A 21,022-nucleotide genomic window follows, 5' to 3' on the forward strand; every position below is an offset into this window, starting at 1 on the left:
GACTGACTGAGGGGAAAATGGTCTTGTTTGATGGGCAGGGCCATGCTCAGTAAATCTTTAATCCAATTTTCTGTTGATGGGCAGGGCAGTGTTCCCTCCCTGTTATTTCACCTGAGGCCAAACTATGGTGGAGGTAGTGAAGATAATGGCTACCTCCTTCAAAATGTCCCATGCATGCACTGCCACGCTCAGGCCCCCAACCCTGCAGCAGGCCACTGCTGACCCACGCCTCCGCTGGAGACTCCTGGACACTCACGAGCAGTCTGAGTAAGTCCCTTGTAGAGTCACTGCTCCTTTTAACCTTGTAAACAATTCTTATAAACTGTGGTAAAATCATATCACATTAATTTACCATCTTAAGCATCTTAAATGTAGAGCTCAGTAGTAAGTATATTCACATTATCGTGCATTCAATCTCCAGAACTCTTTTCATCTTGCAAAACTGAAACTCTCTACTCATTAAATAATTCTCTGTTCCTCCCTCCTCCTGGTCTCTGGCAACCATCATTCTACTTTCTGTCTCTATTTTATGTGGAATCACATAGTATGTGTCTTATTTTGCCTTTATTATTTCACTTAGTATATGTCCTCAAGTATAGATCAGAACTTCCTTCCTTTTGGTGACTACATAATATTCTATTGTATGCACATACCACACTTTGTTTATTCATTCATCCTTCATTGGACTTAAGTTGCTTCCACCTTTTGGTTATTGTGAATAGTACTGCCATGAACAAGAGTGTGCAAATATGTCTTTGAGACCCTGTTTCCAACTCTACTGTGTAGATACTTAACGTTGGACTTGTCGGATCTTATGGTAAATGTATTTCTAATTTTCTGAGAGGAAGAGAAACAAACTATTTTTCATGGCAACTGAACCATGTTACATTCACACCAACAGTGCACAAGCATTCCAATTTCTCCAAATCCTTGTCAAAACTTCTTTACCGCTTTGTGACAAGGATCACCTTTCCAATAGTTTCCAGTAACACGTTCCTCATATCTATCTGAGATATCATCACAATGGCCTTTAATGTCATATTTCTATCAAAAATCTGTTATGGGTAATGTGGGATTTTTTTTGTCAGTTTTGAAATTAGAGTTTTATTATTGTTCAGGGCTAAATGTTTTCTTTTTATTTTTAATTGGAGGATAATTACTCTACAATATTGTGTCAATTTCTGCCATATATCAACATGAATGAGCCATAGGTATACATATGTCCCCTCCTTCTTGAACCTCCCACCCCATCACATTCTTCTAGGTTGTCAGAGATTTCCGAATTTGAGCTCTCTGAATCATATAGCAAATTCCCACTGGCTACGATTTTACATATGGTAATATTTATGTTTCAATGCTACTTTCTCAATTTGTGCCATCCTCTCCTTCCCCCACTATGTCCACAAGTCTCTTCTCTATATCTGTGTCTCCCTTGCTGCCCTGCAAAAAAGTTCATCAATATCATCTTTCTAGATACCATATATCATTGCAGGAGGATTCTTTACCAGCTAAACCAAAAGGGAAGCCCCCACCTAGGTTACTTCCATACCCTAGCTATTGTAAATAGCTCTGTGATGAACATTGGGATGTGTGTGCCTTCCAATTATGGTTTCCTCAGGGTGTATGTTCAGTAGTGGGATTTTTGGGTCATATAGTATTTTTATAGCACGTTTCTCAAAAGTCCTCCAGCCTCTTCTTTTTATAGTTTCAAAGCTATTCTATACATTGGAAATGTACTCTATACATTTCAAATCTGCTTCCACATTTTAAAGTATTTGATGCAGAAGCACCCCCACACATATACGTCTCAGAACCAAAATCTGTATCCATTAGCTTAAGTTGCTATAAAAACACCAGAAACTGAGTGACCTAAGCAACTGAAATTTACATTTTTACAGTTCTGGGGGCTGGGAAGTCCAAGACCAAGGCTCCAGTAAGGTTCAGTTGTGGCTGAGAGGTCTCTTCCTGGCTGACAGATGGCTAACTTCTTGCTGTGTTCTCAACTAGCAGAGTGAGCAAATTCTTTGGCTGCTCTTCTTTAAAAACACAAAATCAAAGGATCAAGTCTCCACTCTTAAGCATTATATCACTCAACTATTATTATCTGTTACTTCAAGTACAATCATATTGGGCATTAGAACTTCCATGTATGGATTTGGGGAGTCAAAATTCAGCCCATAGCGTACTTAACTTTTATGTTGCTATTAAAAATGGGATTTTTAAATTTTTATTTTTATAGAAAAGGCATGAACTTTTTGTATTGCTCTTTAAAAATTATTTTATTTATTTCTTTTTGGCTATGCTGGGTCTTTGTTGCTGCTTGGGCTTTTCTCCAGATGTTGTGAGGAGGGGCTACTCTCTAGTTGTGATGCATGGGCTTCTCATTGTGGAGGCTTCTTTCTTGTTGTCGAGCACAGGCCCTATGGTGCACAGGCTTCAGCAGTTGAGGCTCCTGGTCTCTAGAGCACAGACCCGATAGTTGTGGCACACAGGCTTAGATTCTTTGCAGTAGGTGGGATCTTCCCAGATCAGAGTTCAAGCACCACCATTGCTTTTGTAATGAGCAATCTTAATATTTTATCTTAAAGTTTCGAATAGTTTTGTGGTAAAAATAATCTGGCCTTTCTTGGCATAAAATCATATTATCTGAAAATAATATTTTCTTCTTATTCAACACTCATATTATAATTTCCTCTCATCTAATAGTACTCTGAAGAACACTATTAAAACAGTAAGGTTAGTTGGCACCCTTCTTTTTTACAAGAGAGAAAAATGAGATCCAGACAAATTGTTTCTCTCTCAAAGGTATACATAAAACTATTTTCTGAGAAGGAAAATAGCATGTTATAGCTCATCAATCCCTTTGTTGTTTGTTGTTGTTGATAATGATGATGTTCTTGTTCTAGTTATCGTTATTATTCTTGGGGAGGGAAAAATACTTGAGTAAAATTCATGTACCATAGATTTTGATGTTATTTATAGGCAGGAGTTTCTGGACTTGTAGTTGTAGAACCAGATTTTCACAAGCAAATTTGATACTTTACAGATTAAGAGAATGTTAAACACTGAAACAGTTCTACCTCCTCATGAGGACAGTGATACAGAAAATGCTTAAGCGCCTCAAAATTCATCGCCTCCCAAATTTTTTGCTTTTCCCTCTCTAATAGTTCCCTCACAATTCTTCCAATAGGTAGTATATAAGGAGAGAAAAACTCATTTGACTGCTAATCTCCCATTAGCATCAGTATGAGTACTTTTCAGCATCAGTACTTTTTATTAAGAAAAGTTTTGAAGTCTGTCTACAAGTCATTCAGCAAGCGAACTTAGTCACTTTGACTAGGTAACAGATAAGCGTAAGAAGAAAAGAGGCTCCATAGTGGCTAGAGCAATACTGGTAGCCATAATGATAACAACAACCCAAGTTTATTACATTTCTGAATAAAGAGAAGTCTCCATATACTGCAAATACTTGGAAAACCACTCAACTTTTCTACAAATCAACTCCTTTCTCTGTAAAACTAAGAAACTTGTGCCATTCGAAACAGTCTGCCATTTGATTCCCTTTCATATAAGGTTTATTATATATGTTTGTAACATAACATTTGTTGTTGCTGCTCTTGTTGTTCAGTCACTAAGTGGTGTCTGCCTCTTTTGCAACCCCTTTCAGTTCAGTCACTCAGTCGTGTCCGACTCTTTGAGACCCCATGAACCGCAGCACACCAGGCCCCCCTGTCCATCACCAACACCCGGAGTTTACCCAAACCCATGTCCATCGAGTCGGTGATGCCATCCAACCATCTCATCCTCTGTCGTCCTCTTCTCCTCCTGCCCCCAATCCTTCCCAGCATCAGGGTCTTTTCCAATGAGTCAACTCTTCTCATGAGGTGGCTAAAGTATTGGAGTTTCAGCTTCAACATCAGTCCTTCCAATGAACACCCAGAACTGATCTTTAGGATGGACTGGCTGGATCTCCTTGCAGTCCAAGGGATTCTCAAGAGTCTTCTCCAACACCACTGTTCAAAAGCATCAATTCTTCGGCACTCAGCTTTCTTCAAAGTCCAACTCTCACATCCATACATGACTTCTGGAAAAACCACAGCCTTGACTAGAAAGATCTTTGTTGGCAAAGTAATGTCTCTGCTTTTAAATATGCTATCTAGGTTGGTCAGAACTTTCCTTCTAAGGAGTAAGCGTCTTTTAATTTCATGGCTGCAATCACCATCAGCAGTGATTTTGGAGCCCAAAAAAATAAAGTCTGACACTGTTTCCACTGTTTCCCCATCTATTTGCCATGAAGTGATGGGAACAGATGCCATGATCTTAGTTTTCTGAATGTTGAGCTTTAAGCCAACATTTTCACTCTCCTCTTTCACTTTCATCAAGAGTCTCTTTAGTTCCTCTTCACTTTCTGCCATAAGGGTGGTGTCATCTGCATATCTGAGGTTATTGATATATCTCCTGGAAATCTTGATTCCAGCTTGTACTTCTTCCAGCCCAGCGTTTCTCATGATGTACTCTGCATATAAGTTAAGTAAGCCGGGTGACAATATACAGCCTTGACGTACTCCTTTTCCTATTTGGAATCAGTCTGTTGTTCCACGTCCAGCTCTGTTGCTTCCTGACCTGCATACAGATTTCTCAAGAGACAGGTCAGGTGGTCTGGTATTCCCATCTCTTGAAGAATTTTCCATAGTTAGCTGTGATCCACACAGTCAAAGGCTTTGGCATAGTCCATAAGGCAGAAATAGATGTTTTTCTGGAACTCTCTTGCTTTTTCGATGATCCAGCAGATGTTGGCAATTTGATCTCTGGTTCCTCTGCCTTTTCTAAAACCAGTTTGAACATCTGGAAGTTCATGGTTCACATATTGCTGAAGCCTGGCTTGGAGAATTTTGAGCATTACTTTGCTAGCGTGTGAGATGAGTGCAACTGTGCAGTAGTTTGAGCATTCTTTGGCATTGCCTTTCTTTGGGATTGAGATGAAAACTGACCTTTTCCAGTCCTGTGGCCACTGCTGAGTTTTCCAAATTTGCTGGCATATTGAGTGCAGCACTTTCACAGCATCATCTTTGAGGATTTGAAATAGCTCAACTGGAATTCCATCACTTCCACTAGCTTTGTTCGTAGTGATGCTTCCTAAGGCCCATTTGACATCACATTCCAGGAAGTCTGGCTCTAGGTGAGTGATCACACCGTCGTGATTATCTGGGTCGTGAAGATCTTTTTTGTACAGTTCTTCTGTGTATTCCTGCCACCTCTTCTTAATATCTTCTGCTTGTTAGGTCCATAACATTCCTGTCCTTTATTGAGCCCATCTTTGCATGAAATGTTCCCTTGGTATCTCTAATTTTCTTGAAGGGATCTCTAGTCTTTCCCATTGTGTTGTTTTCCTCTATTTCTTTGCACTGATCCCTGAGGAAGGGTTTCTTATCTCTCCTTGCTATTCTTTGGAACTCTGCATTCAAATGGGAATACCTTTCCTTTTCTCCTTTGCTTTTGGCTTCTCTTCTTTTCACAGCTATTTGCATCCCCTTTACCTAATTTTAAATCTTTTTGTTTACGTTAACCTGTGGATTTCAAGGGGATTTTGATTGGTTTTGCTTTGCCTTCAGTAGTCTCTCAGCTGATCATTTAATACATATAACTGGAGGGAGAGGGAAAGGAGATAATAGAGGACCAATCAAATAAAGGATCAAGTTTTTGTTCTGGTGGCTGTAGTTTGGTTTTCTATTTTATTATCTGATTACTTCCCTGGTGGCTCAGATGGTAAAGCATCTGCCTACAATGTGGGTTTGATCCCTGGGTTGGGAAGATCCCCTGGGGAAGGAAATGGCAACCCACTCCAGTACTCTTTGCCAGGAAAATCCAATGGACGGAGGATCCTGCTATGCTACAGTTCATGGGGTCACAAAGAGTCGGACATGACTGAATGACTTCACTTTCACTTTTCATATTAGTTAGAGCTTCCTTTGGGAAGTCAAATAGAGATGGAAGCCTCTGACCCTTCTCACCTCTCCTAAAACTAATATTCTCATCCTCCTTCACCATCAAGCCAACAGCGCCAGCACCATCCTTCTTGGCCATCTTCTCTGCCAGTATACTACACAGCCATAATTACAGTATTCTTAATTTTCCAGATTATGTGGATCTATACTTTTTCTAGTGACTTCCCTAGTGGCTCAGATGGTAAAGCATCTGCCTCCAATGTGGGAGACCCGGGCTCAATCTCTGGGTTGGGAAGATCTCCTGGAGAAGGAAATGGCAACCCACTCCAGTATTCTTGCCTGGAGAATCCTACAGACGGAGGAGCCTGGTAGGCTACAGTCCATGGGGTCGCAGAGAGTCAGACACGACTGAGCGACTTCACTCATACTTTTTCTACTAATCTTTGAAGCCAACTGCCTATATCTTCTGAGTTTCGGCCTTGCCTAATTACTTGCAATCTACCAGACTTTTTCATATGTCCAAATCTTTGTCCACCAAACTTTCTCTGTTTAGTATATTTTTTCCACACCTAATCCTTTCTCTCTTCGGTCAGCCTCCACCCTCCAATCCCTTCAGTTGTCCTACCATCTTCTCTCTAACTCTCAAACAAACATTTACTCATTTAACAATATTAAATCCAAATGGCACTTCATCAATGTCCTGCAGATATGTAAGTACTGGCTACCTTTTTCTTGCATGTCCCATCTATATGCACTCTATCCCTCTTTTATCACACTACCTTTAATAGTTTTTTATTAACTCACTGGAATATCTGCTAGATAAAGGCAGGATTTTTTACCTCTTTTGTTCACTGTTGTGGCCCTAAAATCATGCCTGATGGTTGGCAGGTGGCTAACAACTATTTGTTTCATATTGTTTTAATTTGTTGACATGTTTATATCCTTCCGCTAAACTATAAGTCACTTAACACAGAAACCTTGTTCTACTAATTTAGGATTTTCCTTTAGAAGCCAGAACATAAATAAGGAATTAATTAATGCTTGGTGAAGTTGCTTAAGATAATCTAATGTTATTCTATAATATTTTGGAAATCCTACTTAATTTGCATTGAGATTATAAACCAAAGAGACAAACGAATTTCCCAGCCTCATTAGCCTTTGAAATTATTGTTCCCCTTTGCCCTACATGGAGCACTACAGATGCTTCAGTAAAGAACAGACAATGCTTCCTCTGATACGCAACTAAGGATCCTCTAGGAGGCTACCAAGTTCCCTATCATAGTTCTAGGTGCAACAGCTCAGCCTCAAGGATATAATGAAAGTTTAGTATAGGAGACAGAATGTAATGGGAATGAAAAAAACTCTCTTTTCTATTCCTTCCTTAGTCTGTGGGCTTTCTGAAAATCTGCATATGGAATGAAACTTTTACCTCTTCATCCAAAAAACATGAAATCATGCAGCATCAGATATGCACAAGTCATTTAAAATGTTTTTTAGTTGTAACCTGATTTTGCTTGCAATGTGAATTACTGTCCTTTGCATTTTAAGCTTCCTCATTTGTGAAAAGGGATAACAGTGCAGACTTCTTCACAAGATCACTCTGTCACTTAACTAATTAATACTGTAATTATAAAGTACTTAGAAAATATAACACACTGTACAAATGCCAAGTGTTGTTATTAGAATGATTTGAATGCTCAGCTCATCTAGATTTACTACGTTAGCAAGGCAAATAATTCTAAACAGTAAGAAAGCCTCCACGATACACACTAATTAATCTAATTTAAACATTTATTATGTGCTGTAAATATGCCTTGTTAAAATATACATTTTAGTTAAGGCCACCATTAAAGCCATCCTTCAGAAATCAAGTTGCTTGAGGTCTGCATAAAATGATTTCTGCTTTGGCCTTTCATAGTGATGGTTTATATCACATTTATCTTACAGATAATTTCCTTGTTGATCGATTTGTTTATTTGACTGCATACTGATTACAGGGATTCAGCTAATATTAATTTTTAAGTGAGAATAAAAAAAAGGAAAATTGGCACACTCTCTTTGTCCCTATAGAAAAGATCTGAAAAGAAACAATATATTTTTAACTGCCACGCTATTCAAATCTCTAATATTCATTAGGGGGACATTTATAGAAAGGAAATACCCAAGTGTAGAAGATGGAAACATGATGTGTGCTTTTAGGGAAAACTTGATTTTGGCAGTAAAAGTCACACAATCTCTATAGGTTACATCTGCAGGTCCCAGAGTGATAGAACATTAGCAAAGCTGAGTGCAATCTGTATGTGGATCTTTATTGACACAGTACATCATGAGAGAAAACAAAATGACTAATTCTCCATGTAGAATAAAGAGCTTCTATGAGGGTTATTTTTTCCCTAAATGAATTCACTTTAAAAAATTAACTTGTTCCTAGTAACAGCCCTTTACCCACTACAGTCAAAAGCTGAATTCCTTGGTTAGATTTTTAGCTTCTTAAATTTAAAAAAAAAAAAAAAAAAAACAAGCTAGCTGGTCAAAAAACAAGCTAGCTGGTCAGTTGAATCAATATGTAAACCTTTTTCTCCATAGAACTCAAAGTAAATTGCTATTGCTGAGTATAAAATACATTTCCCCTGTGGAATATTACCTTCTGATCCCTGTAAGTGTCCTCTTTCTGTCAGAAATCTAAAGACACATATTAACAGTTGTAAAATAGTAATAAAATATAAAAAGAAATAACCTGAGGCTTTTCTGGATTCCTTCATATTCACATCAACGAAAATGTTGTTTGACCTCTAATTATGCTTCATTTTCTAGTGCAGACTGAACAACTGCATTGAAAACTATAAATATGCCAATAAATGAAGTTATCACCCCACCTACTGACTCTGTTCTAACAAATACTGTCCTGTCACAAAACAATGTACTTTCACAAATGACCGCTCGTTGGAAATGGCCACCCCTCTACAGCTAGAAGTGAGCTAAGAACTGGAAGTAAGAGACTATACATCAGGAAAGAAAACTACAGAAAAAAGAAACTTTGATTGTATTTACTTTTTGCGTCTTGGTTGCCAGACCCATCAGGTAATTTCAAGTTTCTGAACCATTACAATGAAAGAAAAGCAAACTCGATCACAGTTTCAGTTTGCAAATAAGATGTATTTTTGAGATTAAAAAGCAATGTATTGGAAAATGTGTTACAAAGGGGAATTACATTTTACTGGAATTAATTGTAGTTTCTAAGTAACAGAATAAACATAATGATATAATTCTCTGGAATATTCCATAACCTTGTGAAAATAAAATATTCTGAAACAAATTTACCTTTGTCTTTATCTTTCCAGCTCCTCCCTATACAATTATCTTCTATCTATCTTTTTAACTTAATTACATGAGTAAGAACATTAATTTTAAATGCAGTTAAACTCTGAAATCACTGAATTTCATTTCAATACTTTATTTACTGTTAAATACAAACATATATGATCCTTCCAAACAGCTTCATGTCATTCAAATGACCCCTTAGACAAATTTTCATTGTGATAAAAAACACATTTAGACTACTCGCATTTTTCAGCAACTTGACATCTCCATTGATGATCATATAATTTTTATAATAAGGGCATCTGAGGCAGCTAAGGAAGCATTTATCATCAAATTTAACTACTAAGTTTACACATATTTTAATAGAAAGCAGAAATTGCCTTTCTATAATAAAATATATAATTAAATATTATTAGTTTTCTTTATATATATATATTTTGTTTCTATAGTGATGGCCTTTGATGCTATATAGTAATATCTTAATTTACAGATTTCCTAGGAGTTGAGCAATAAAAATTCAGAAATGCAAAAAAAAAAAAAGAAACTGAAAAAAATTATTATGTCATGTAAATGTAAATGTTGCTCTTTGTAACTTTACCCATATGACAAAAACCTCCGAGCACACATTAGTTGAGATAAAAAAGCAGGTCCTGAGGAAGTCATGAGGTCTGATAATTTGTCTCCAGTGCAAAGAGTTCTTTATTTGAAGCCCTATCTCATCTATTGATGACCTTTATTTTCTCCTGTGTTCTTAAAATTATATTCCCCAATTAAATAAGGAGAAATTTGATTATTTTCAAGGATTGTGTTGATTGGGCTCTTAACGCAAAATGCTCCTTGTAGAATGACTAAATTGATACCCATCAGGTACATGACTCTTCAACATCACAGAGGGACTAAGATTAGGACTTAACCCACACAGCTTTTTCCTGTCCTATGGTGATATTCAGAGCATCGTTAAGCAAAGAGACAGAAATACGTTTGACCGTTGCTTAAGTTATTTGGTAGCAGTTCCTTCTATGGTGTTTGGAAGCGACTCTAAAGGCAAGTCTGATTGTAGCTTTCCCACATCAGTTGCTGGAGTGGAGAGCTGGTCTTTTAATTTCTAGTTTTCTCCAAACAAAAAAAAGGTTATTGTTTGTGAGTCTTGTTTATTAATAAAACTGTTACTCTACTGGTATCGCTTTTTACCTTCCCACTTAGCCCTCTTGTAACTAAGCACAACTAATAACATACGTAGTATAATTTTAGTAGAAATAAGATTTTATCCTATACACTGAAGAGGGGAACAAATAATTAGAGAAGGTCAAACCGATGGGCAGATAATAAACTCAAGGTATTTGACTAATAAAGAAAGTCTATAGTAGACAATGATTTCCTGCACATTTCCAGGGCAGCAAAAGTCAGCTAATACTCGAGTTTGATCCTTAACTTCACTAAGTCATTTCTAGACCTGCTCCAAATTACTCTTAATCACTTTTATCTTTTAAAATCTCTGAAAGGGGCTTGGCAGGTGCTGTTATAGAAAGAAAAGTAGTGTGTAGGAGTGGGCTGAAAAGTGAAGAAGGTTAAAGATGAAAAAGGTCTCAACCCTCTGGAAATTCATTTAGTGAAATTAAGGCAATAGTACATTACTATTAAGGCAACAGTACAGTACTATAGTGTGTAGAATTACCACACTTTAATACAGAATATTGTAAAGCTATAAGGAAATTAGTTTAATGGTTTGCCTTTATCTTTTACACAGTCAACTACAAATATCAAATACTGAACAAAACTTTGAGTTTTCAAGAGTACATCAGAAACCTGTGAAAATCATGCCAAAAAAAAAAAAAATACCAAAATGTCCTTGGGTAAATACCTTTTAGGCTACTAGCATAGTCTAATACTACTTAAGATGCAATCAACTCTTCCATTTCAAGGATATGCTTTTCCTCCAGGCATGATTTTGTAAGGAGGAGATAGTGCTGACTTTTGAGTGGCTTTAGCTTTGACTCTTTCTCAATGAAAAGTTTTATGATTTAAAAATTACCTTTTTCTTCTTCCTTGCATGTATTTCTGCAAAATTTACCAAATCCCATTTGTTACTCTTTCTCCACACTTCAGTAGGAATTATTAGGTATCTTGTTACACAAATCAAGAGCTATAAATCTGAGAGGATTAGTTCCATTGCCACAAAGTGAAATACATGGTTTTTAGAAATTTGATCCAACTTCATCCTGTTCTGCCATCTAGTCTATATAAGGCATCTTGAGACTTCGTGTGAATGATTTATACTATTTAAATCAGATTCTTGTAAAGTAATGGAAAATAGAGGAGTAATAACAACAATACAGTTGACCCTTTAATTAAAGGGGTTAAGAACTCCATGGGTCAAGTTACATGCACTTTTTTTTACTAAGTACCTACTACAGCAGTTCACTATCTGAGGTTGATTGGCTCTGCAGATATAGAACCGTGGATAAGCAGGGCCAAGTGTAAAGTTGTTATAAAGATTTTTGCTCAGAGAGTGGGTGTCCCTAAACCCTGTGTTGTTCAAGAGTCAAATGTAATAGTAAATATCATTTTGTAGATCTTCATGCTAATTCAATGTAAGGATTTGTTTAATCCCCAAATGGTCTGAAACATTATTTTCATAATTTTATTTCCAGCTTTATTGAAGTATAATTGGCATATAACATTGTATAGGTTTAAGGTATATAACATAACTTTTCATGCATATATACTGCAAAATAATTACAAGTTTAGTTAACACATCCGTTACCTCACATAGTTACAATGTTTTTTTTGTGATAAGAACATTTAAGATCTCTTCTCTTAGCAACTTTCAAATATATAATATAGTATTGGTAACTATAGTCACCATGCTGTGTATTATATCTCCAGAATGCATTTAAATTATGACTGGAAATTTGTACCTTTTGACCACCTTAACCCATTAACCCTACCCCTCACACCTAGCTACTACCAATCTGTCTCTGTTTCTATGAGTTTGCTTTCTTTTTAAATTCATGTGTAAATGAGATCATATAGCATTTGTTTTTCTCAACTGACTAAATTCTCTTAGTATGACAACCTTAAGTTTCATGTTGCTGAAAATGAGAGGATTTTCTCCTTTTATGGTTGAATAATATTCTAGTGATAATGTATGCCATATTTTCTACATCCATTCGTCTGTCCATGGACACTTAGGTTGTTTGTATGTCTTGGCTGTTATAAATAATGCTGCAATAACCATGAGAGTGTATATATTTCTTTGAGATAGTGATTTAATGTCTTTTGATTCCGTACCTAGAATATGATGGCTGAATTGTGTGGTAGTTCTATTTTTAAGTTTTTGAGAAATTTCCATAGTGTTCTCCATGGTGACTTACCAATTTACTTTCCTGCCAACAGAGGACAAGTGTTCCCTTTTCTCCACATCCTTGGCAACACTCGCTATCACTTGTCTTTTTGATTGGAGACATTCAAGCAAGTGTAAGGTGATACCTCATTTCTTTTTGGTTTTGATTTGCATTTCCTAATTGTAAGGGAAATACATGAGCACCTTTTCATGTACTTTTTGGCTATTTGAATATTTTCCTTAGAAAAATATCTATTCAGGTCCCCTTCCTGTTTCTTAATTGAATTACAGTTTATAGTCTATACTTGAACAACACAGGCTTGAACTGTGTGGGTTCACTTAGTTATTTTCACTAAATATATACTACAGTACTATAGGATTCAAGATTGGTTGAAATCACAGGTACAGAGAAATTGCATATAAGGAGTCCTACTATAAGTTATATGTAGATTTTAGACCATTTGGAGGGTCAGTGCTCCCAATGGGAGCACTGTTGTTGTTCAAGAGTATACTTTATTCATTTTTTAATACTGATATATTTTGAATATCAAGCCATTATCAAATATATGGTTTTCATCCAGACTTTACCTCAGTATAGATGTCAAAAATATTTGACTTGTTCTTAGACTGTCAAATAGACTTTTTATAAAATATTAGATGAAGCAGAAAGACACAATAGACAAACTTCCTTATACATTCTTGACTTTAGAATCATCCCAAAATCTCACATAAATACTGGAAAGAGTGTGTAAATTTTGGTGATGCAATACAGAGAACTATGTCTAAAGGAGATTACATTTTTCATTCATAAAGTATAGCTATAGAATTTATGTATCAATACCAAATAAAATCATGTTGAACTAAAGAAACAAAGTATACAGATTCATCAGATCTAATAAAATAGATAGACTAGTACTGGGATGAATATCCATGAATCACGAAATGTCTAGTTGAAAATGTTATTTAGTAATATTCTAGTTCCTTTTTTAAATCATAAGCATGAACATTTTAAAAAACCATCCTGTATATCCTCAATGATTAATGCACTATGCTTCAGGAAAACATATTTAATTTTAATTGTCTTGAAAAATCCATTTCCAAGAATGGTAGCAATATACAAGAAGGAAGAGGATGAGTAGTATTCTATTATATGCATATACACACACACACACACACAAACACCACACACACACACATAAGTGTTAGTCACTCAGTCATGTCTGATGCTTTGCGACTCCACGGACTGCAGCCTACTGGGCTCCTCTGTCCATGGAATTCTCCAGGTGAGAATACTGGAGTAGGTAGCCACTCCCTTCTCCTGGGGATCTTTCTGACCCAGAGATCGAATCCAAGTCTTGTGCATCGCAGGCAGATTCTTTACCATCTGAACGACCAGGGAAGGCCATATATACCATATCTGCTACTGCTAAGTCGTTTCAGTCATGTCTGACTCTGTGCAACCCCATAGACGGCAGCCCACCAGGCTCCCCCGTCCCTGGGATTCTCCAGGCAAGAACACTGGAGTGGGTTGCCATTTCCTTCTCCGATGTGTGAAAGTAAAAAGTGAAAGTGAAGTCGCTCAGTTGTGTCCGACTCTTAGCGACCCCATGGACTGCAGCTCACCAGGCTCCTCCATCCATGGGATTTTCCAGGCAAGAGTACTGGAGTGGGGTGCCATTGCCTTCTCTGATCTGCATCATCCATTTGTCTATTGATGGGCATTTGAGTTGTTTCCATATCTTGGCTATGTAAACAGTGCTGCTATGAGCACTGGGATGCAAGTGTCTTTTTGAATTAACATTTTCATTTTCCCAACATTTACACAGAATTAGAATGTCTGGATCATATAGTAGTTCTTGTTTTAATTTTTTGAGGAACCTCCATACTGTTTTCCATAGTTGCTGCACCAATTTATATTCCCAGCAAAAATTTAGGAGAGTTCCCTTTTCCTCCACATCCTCTCCAACATTTTTTATTATTTGTAGATCTTTTAATGACAGCCATTCTGACTGGCGTGAGGTGATACCACACTGTGGTTTTGATCTGACTTTAATAATTAGCTACGTTGAGCATCATTTAATGCGTCTGTTGCCCACTGTATGTCTTCTTCGAAAAAAATGCCTATTCAAGTCTTCAGCTCATTTTTTAAACTGGGCTTTTAAAATTGATTTATATAAACTGTTTATACATTTTAACCCTTTATCGTATCATTTGCAAATGTCTTCTCCCATTCAATAGGTTGTATTTTTGTTTTGTCAATGGTTTCCGTTAGTTGTACAAAACTTTTAAGTTTAATTAGATCATATTTGTTTATTTTTGTTTTATTTTTTTTTTTCCCTTAGGGGACAGATCTAAAAAAAAAAATTGCTATGATTCTGTCAAAGTATTTTCTGCCTATGTTCTCTTTGAGGAGTTTTATGGTTTCAGGTCTCAAAAACAGAATAGAGATCCCAGAAACAAAACCTTATGGTCAGTTAATCTGTGACATAGGAGGTAAGGATATACAATGAAAAAAAGAGAATCTCCTCAATAGCAGTGCTAGGAAAACTAGGCAGCTACATGTAAAACAATGAGATTAGAACATTACCTCACATCACATACAAAAATAAATTCAAAAAGGATTAAAGATTTAAATGTAAGACCTGAAACCAATATTCTTAATTGGATTAAATAGATCATAATAAATAAGTTTGGCTTTAATTCTAACAAACACTCTGAGTCATAGTATAAAGGCTACTGGCTATTCTTTCCCCAAAGTACCTGCAGTCTGAAAGGAGAACAGGATCAAGGGGAAAGTTGACTCCTTCTGCCCAGATTTAGGTCTCGCATGCTTCATGCTTATCCCTGGAGAAACAAGAGAAAACAAACTTTCCCTCTTATAACCATTTTTGCCTAATATTTTGGTGAAAACAAATAATATACTTCATCCGCTGGAGAGCCATGGAACAGAAGAGACATCTCTAAAGCTCTCCCTTCACCATAACTTTGTTCTCTCCCAGGTTAAGGAGCTCTTTGTGCTAGTTTCAAAATAAGAGGGCTCAGAGACCATGAACATTTCATTCAAGGTCAATCCCTGCCAGAAACATTTGAATGTTCCCTTGATGCTCCCTGAAGTTTGTCTCTTTATGTCAAAGTCACAACAGAATCCATCTTCCACTCCTCCAAATTTTTACCTATGGGAGAACCAGTAACCTAACTAGCTGGAAAAAAAAAAAAAAAACTGATTAAAAATAAATAAATAAATACTTAAGTACATTATGCTGTATGCAGAGATATATATTAACAAAACTATGCTGAGACAGCCCACACAGTGGGATATTCCAACTCCTTGCAGTGGATTGTTCTCCAACAACAGCTACTCTTTACTCTTTTATTTTTTTCTTACTTTTGGTGCCTCGTCACATTTTGAAGGTAGCATTTGAAAAAAATTTTTTCAATTAGGAAGCAAAAACCTTCATACTTTTGTTCTCAATGTAATTCTAATAATGAGTGTTTAGCACAGCTGTTCACACTCCATAAAATAAAGTTCCCATTCTGATAAAAACAATGGAATTTAAGCCTATGTTTTGCCAGAGATTTGGATGTGTAACTCAGAACTCAAAAGAGTTGAAGACATGAAATCAAATACAACAGCTCATAGATTAAAAGTCACAAAAACTTAAGCCATAGAAAAGTAGCATTAAAACTTTCATCTTAAATATTTAGAAATGAAACATTTGGACATCCACATTAGGAGATATGTAATTAACAAAGTATTCCTTTCAAGTTATAATTGTTGGCCACTTAAAATAATTTGATTTCACAAATTAAAAGGAAAAAAGTAGTGAATTCTAAATGGATGCTTCGTGAGTCTTTGTTCAATTCTTATAAAACATAACACTATTTACTACTTCAGCAATAGTTTCCATATAGAATTAGAGCCAAATTTAGTAATCAGAGTATTTTGTTTTGAATGAAGCATGAAACAGGATTATGTGGAACTGGAAATATCTAGATACACATTATTACTACTGATAGAAATGGAATATTTCATATGAATAGATAAAACAATATGCATCTTTCATTATTTATAATTATCTTTCAAAAATTTGCAATTCTTTGGGAAAAATAAAATCCAATAATAAAGTACAAATAGTCTATTTCTGTAGTATTATCTAAATGCACTGAAGCAGTAGATGTGAAATTTAGAACTGTAACTTACTGCATGGATTAAGTCAGATACAAAGGAAATAAATTTCTTCTATCTTTGCAGTCCTCGCATTGCACATTATTTTACAAAAACATAGCTCTTAAGAGTATTTGTGAAATTGGTTTTCTATAAATATCAATTTCATACTGGATGTGATATGGCTACTTATCCAGTATCTAAAAGATCTTTAAATTGGGGCTCAGATGTTTTAAGTGGGTTGCTTCTTTTCCACAAATAGTTTAGCTATAATTCAGATTTTTGAAAGCAATCGATTTTTGAAACCAATGACTATATGACACACAAATTACCCAATGTTTCTACATAATAACTTAAAGTGTAAGGATCTAATACAATTTGTCTATTCATTCCCCATAAAAATGGCTTTACAGAGTATACATACTCTTTAAACCATTTTTATAAGATAAGGTGACAGTGACTAAGAAAATAATTGACATTTTAAATAGATTTCCATTGCAGGTACAAAGAGTGAATACTTAATGAGAACACGACTGAAACCTAGCAAAAATTCTGGAGACTCACAAGCTTGAACCTATTTTGTCTAACTTATTACCTTGGCTCCTTAGAACCTATGTTGTTTCCAAGGTACATTGTTATGTAGTGCATTTTTCAAAAAACCTCAATTTATCCATGTATCCATCACAAACCTAACTTTCATTACCTGACACAATAATATTTATTCTCTTCCCATAATAATAGTAATTTTAATTTATAATTCTTTTGGCAAAATAAAATCTTTGTCACATACCATTTTTGATATGCCATTCCCTACTGAGTGACTATGTTCCTTCTTATATATCCCTAATATCACTAGGAAGGCCCTAAAACATTCTAAAGAGAAGTACTTGAAAAGGTATAAAATAGCCATAAATATCCTGGTGTTGGTTTATTCATTTGTTCATCCAACACTAATTGAGCGTCTATAATGTGCTGGGCACAGCGAGCATTTCTGTGAAAGCTGCTGGTGATGAAGAAGTGATGAGGCAAACCCAGAAATGTTCCCTCCTGTATGTTACTCCCTCATGGAGGAGAGAGACAGTAATGATCGAGAGAATGGAACAGCCAAAGACTATCAGGAACACCTGCAGTTGAACAAGTATCTGTTGCTCGTTGCAAGGAGAGAGAACACATACCTTAGGAACTGTGTGGTGTGTCTCAACAAGGGAATTAGAAAGAAGGATCATAGGGTTGGGGCTCTGATTCGGTAATACTGGCGACTGTCATAAAGAAGCAACAGTTTTATTAGTGGATATCTCAATAAACCTTATCTATAGAGAAGGCGGATTAAGGCAAGGATAAAGCTGTAACTGGCTTTCAAAAGCTCTGGGTCACTCATATAAGAGACGGGGAAGGTGGCTATTCTGTGGGTTGCGTGAAGACCCTCCTGATGGGAACATTCTGTGGGATCTTACTCAGCAGGAAAACAACATGGCTCAGCTGTAAAAGGGAGATCAGTTTTTAATGACATTGAAATTGAGGTCTAGGCTTAAACGTCTTATCAGTCCCTAGGCATCCAGGGTAGCTTTTTTTTTTTTTTTGTCCTTATAGAATGTTCAGAAAATAAATAAGATAAAATAACAAGTTATCGCTAGGATAAATTTATATAATGTGGCCAAAAAAGACAGCTTTGTAAAGTTGACATTAAGCCAAGACCTGACACATAGTGATATGAGATTAAAAAGAACCTACCAGGCAAAGACAAGTGCAAAGACCTGAGGAGAAGGACTTTCCTGGTGGTCCAGTGGTTAATAATATGCCTTGCAATGCAGGGAACAACCGCTTCCTTCCCTGGTCGGAAGTATGATTCCAATGGTCCCTGTGATAAATCCTATGACTTTGGAGTTAGAAGAGATACAGTCACCTACTGCAGCTACTGAAGCCCACACGTTCTGGGGCCTGTGCACCACAAACTACTGAGCTCCTGCGCCACACCAAAGATGCTGTGTGCCACAAGGAGGATCCCGCGTGAAACGGCAGAGATCCTGCGTGAAGCAGCAGAGATCCCGCGAGAAGCAACAGAGATCCCGCGAGAAGCAACAGAGAACCTGAGTGATTCAAGGAAGACCCGAAGCAGCCAAAGAAATAAATGGAAAAAAAGAAAGAAAAACATCTTCTAAAGAGTAAAACTTAAAAGGAAAACAAAAAAGAAGCAAGGAGAGCAGGGGTTGGACATGTTTTCAGAACCAGAAGGAAGATTAGCACGTCTGAAAATAGCAATGGAAGTACTGAAAGCATATAAATGTGAGTGTGGAATGACTAGTTGATAACTTCATGCTAGGTCCAAACACAAGTATCTGAGTGTTATGGGGTGAATTATGTCCCCTCCAAATTTATATGTTAAAGTGCCAACTCAAAGTACCTCAGAATGTGATCGTGTTTGGAGATAGGGCCTTAAAAAGGTACTTGAAATGAGATCATTACCAATGTATGGGCCCTACTTCATTATGACCAGTGTCCTTATAAGAAAAGGAAATGCTATAAACAGGTACGAAGGGAAGACAATGTGGAAACACAAGATGAACCAAGGGGAGAGGCTTCAGAATAAACCCACCCTGCTAACACATTTATCCTGGACTTCTAGCCTCCAGAATTGTGAAAAAATAAATTTCTTTTGTTCAAAATTCTGCCATTTAATAAATTTGGGTGGTATCTTGTTGTGACTGCCCATCAAACGAATGCGCTCAGTTGCCAAGACATCACCTTTCAATGCCCAAAGCTATGAAATCAACGTAAATGTTCACTGAATCTATGTTTAATTTTGCCTGAAAAATAAGGTCTTATATAATTAGTGGCTCCAAAGATATTTACCCCTCTGGGCTTCAAATCTGTAGAGAAGACTTAGGACAAGAAGGTGACTCTTCTAACTCCAAAGTCATAGGATTTATCATAGGGACCATTGGAATGATACTTCCAAAAACACAGCTCTGTATTTAGATCATATCTTTCTTCTAAGCAGTTCAAAACACTTCAAAGACATTTTCATATCAATTCTCACAGCATCCTGTGAAGGCAGGTAGGAGGGAAATATTATCATTCCTATTTGACATTTCTATACACCTACTCACTTGATTATAAGATCATTTTAACTGAATGTATAATTTTTTCAGTGAAAAGAATATATGCTCAGAAAAAAAATGATGTTCTCAAGAAAAATAGTTTAATTTTTCACTGTCACTTTTTGTGATGAATGACCTAAACATTTATAATATACAAAGTAACCCTTAAGATTTTAATTTAGGTGCTATTTCTCCTTCCTCTTTATACTCCCTTAGAAAAAAAGATAGGAATATTAACAAAACGGTAGCATATTTTTTAGGTAGCACCAGCTCAGTTCAGTTCAGTTGCTCAGCTGTGTTCAACTCATTGAGACCCCAAGGACTGCAGCACGCCAGGCCTCCCTGTCCATCACCAACTCCTGGAGTTTACCCAAATTCATCTCCATTGAGTCGGTGATGCCACAACATCAGTCCTTCCAATGAATATTCAGGACTGATTTCCTTTAGGATGGACTGGTTGGCTCTCCTTGCAGTCCAAGGGACTCTCAAAAGTCTTGTCCAACACCACAGTTCAAAAGCATCAATTCTTCAGCACTCAGCTTTCTTTACAGTCCAACTCTCACATCCATACATGACTACTGGAAAAGTTGTAACTTTGACTAGATGGACCTTTGTTGGCAAGGTAATGTCTCTGCTTTTTAATATGCTGTCTAGGTTGCTCATAGCTTTTCTTCCAAGAAGCAAGCATCTTTTAATTTCATGGCTGCAGTAACCATCTGCAGTGATTTTGGAGCCCAAGAAAATAAAGTCTCTCACGGTTTCCATTGTTTCCCCTTCTATTTGCCATGAAGTGATGGGACCAGATGCCATGATCTTAGTTTTCTGAATGTTGAGTTTTAAGCCAACTTTTTCCACTCTTCTCTTTCATTTTCATCAAGAGGCTCTTTAGTTCTTCTTTGCTTTCTGCCATAAAGGTGGTGTCATCTGCACCAAACTGAAGATATTTGGTCTATTTTATCTATATATTTGGTATAACATGTTTTTTTCACTTTTAAAGAGAGTATTGAAATATTTCAAAGCCCAAAAAACTAAAAAAGTCACTTATTCTTATTTTTTATTTTAAGTAAAATGTTTGTATACTTGATGTCTTGTAATGAGAAATGCATTTTTGTCAGGAAAGTCAGTGTTAAACAGAAATGCAATATCAAAT

General features: G+C 36.4%; 1 long non-coding RNA gene across 1 annotated transcript in view; it reads right to left on the reverse strand.

Annotated features, from left to right (window-relative positions):
* The window catches only part of LOC145509584 (uncharacterized), a 41,788-nt gene extending 22,958 nt beyond the window's left edge, over positions 1 to 18,830 (reverse strand). Inside the window, exons 1-3 of the long non-coding RNA XR_014056213.1 lie at positions 18,506 to 18,830; positions 15,370 to 15,453; positions 12,641 to 12,786 (exon numbers count right to left, since the gene is read on the reverse strand). This is a non-coding gene — a long non-coding RNA (uncharacterized LOC145509584). The remainder of the gene's footprint in view (positions 1 to 12,640; positions 12,787 to 15,369; positions 15,454 to 18,505) is intronic.
* Positions 18,831 to 21,022: the final 2,192 nt, after the last annotated feature.

This window comes from Giraffa tippelskirchi, chromosome 6 (genome assembly GCF_054371585.1).
Source record: "Giraffa tippelskirchi isolate mGirTip1 chromosome 6, T2T-mGirTip1v1.2.pri, whole genome shotgun sequence".
Taxonomy (NCBI): Eukaryota; Metazoa; Chordata; class Mammalia; order Artiodactyla; family Giraffidae; genus Giraffa; species Giraffa tippelskirchi.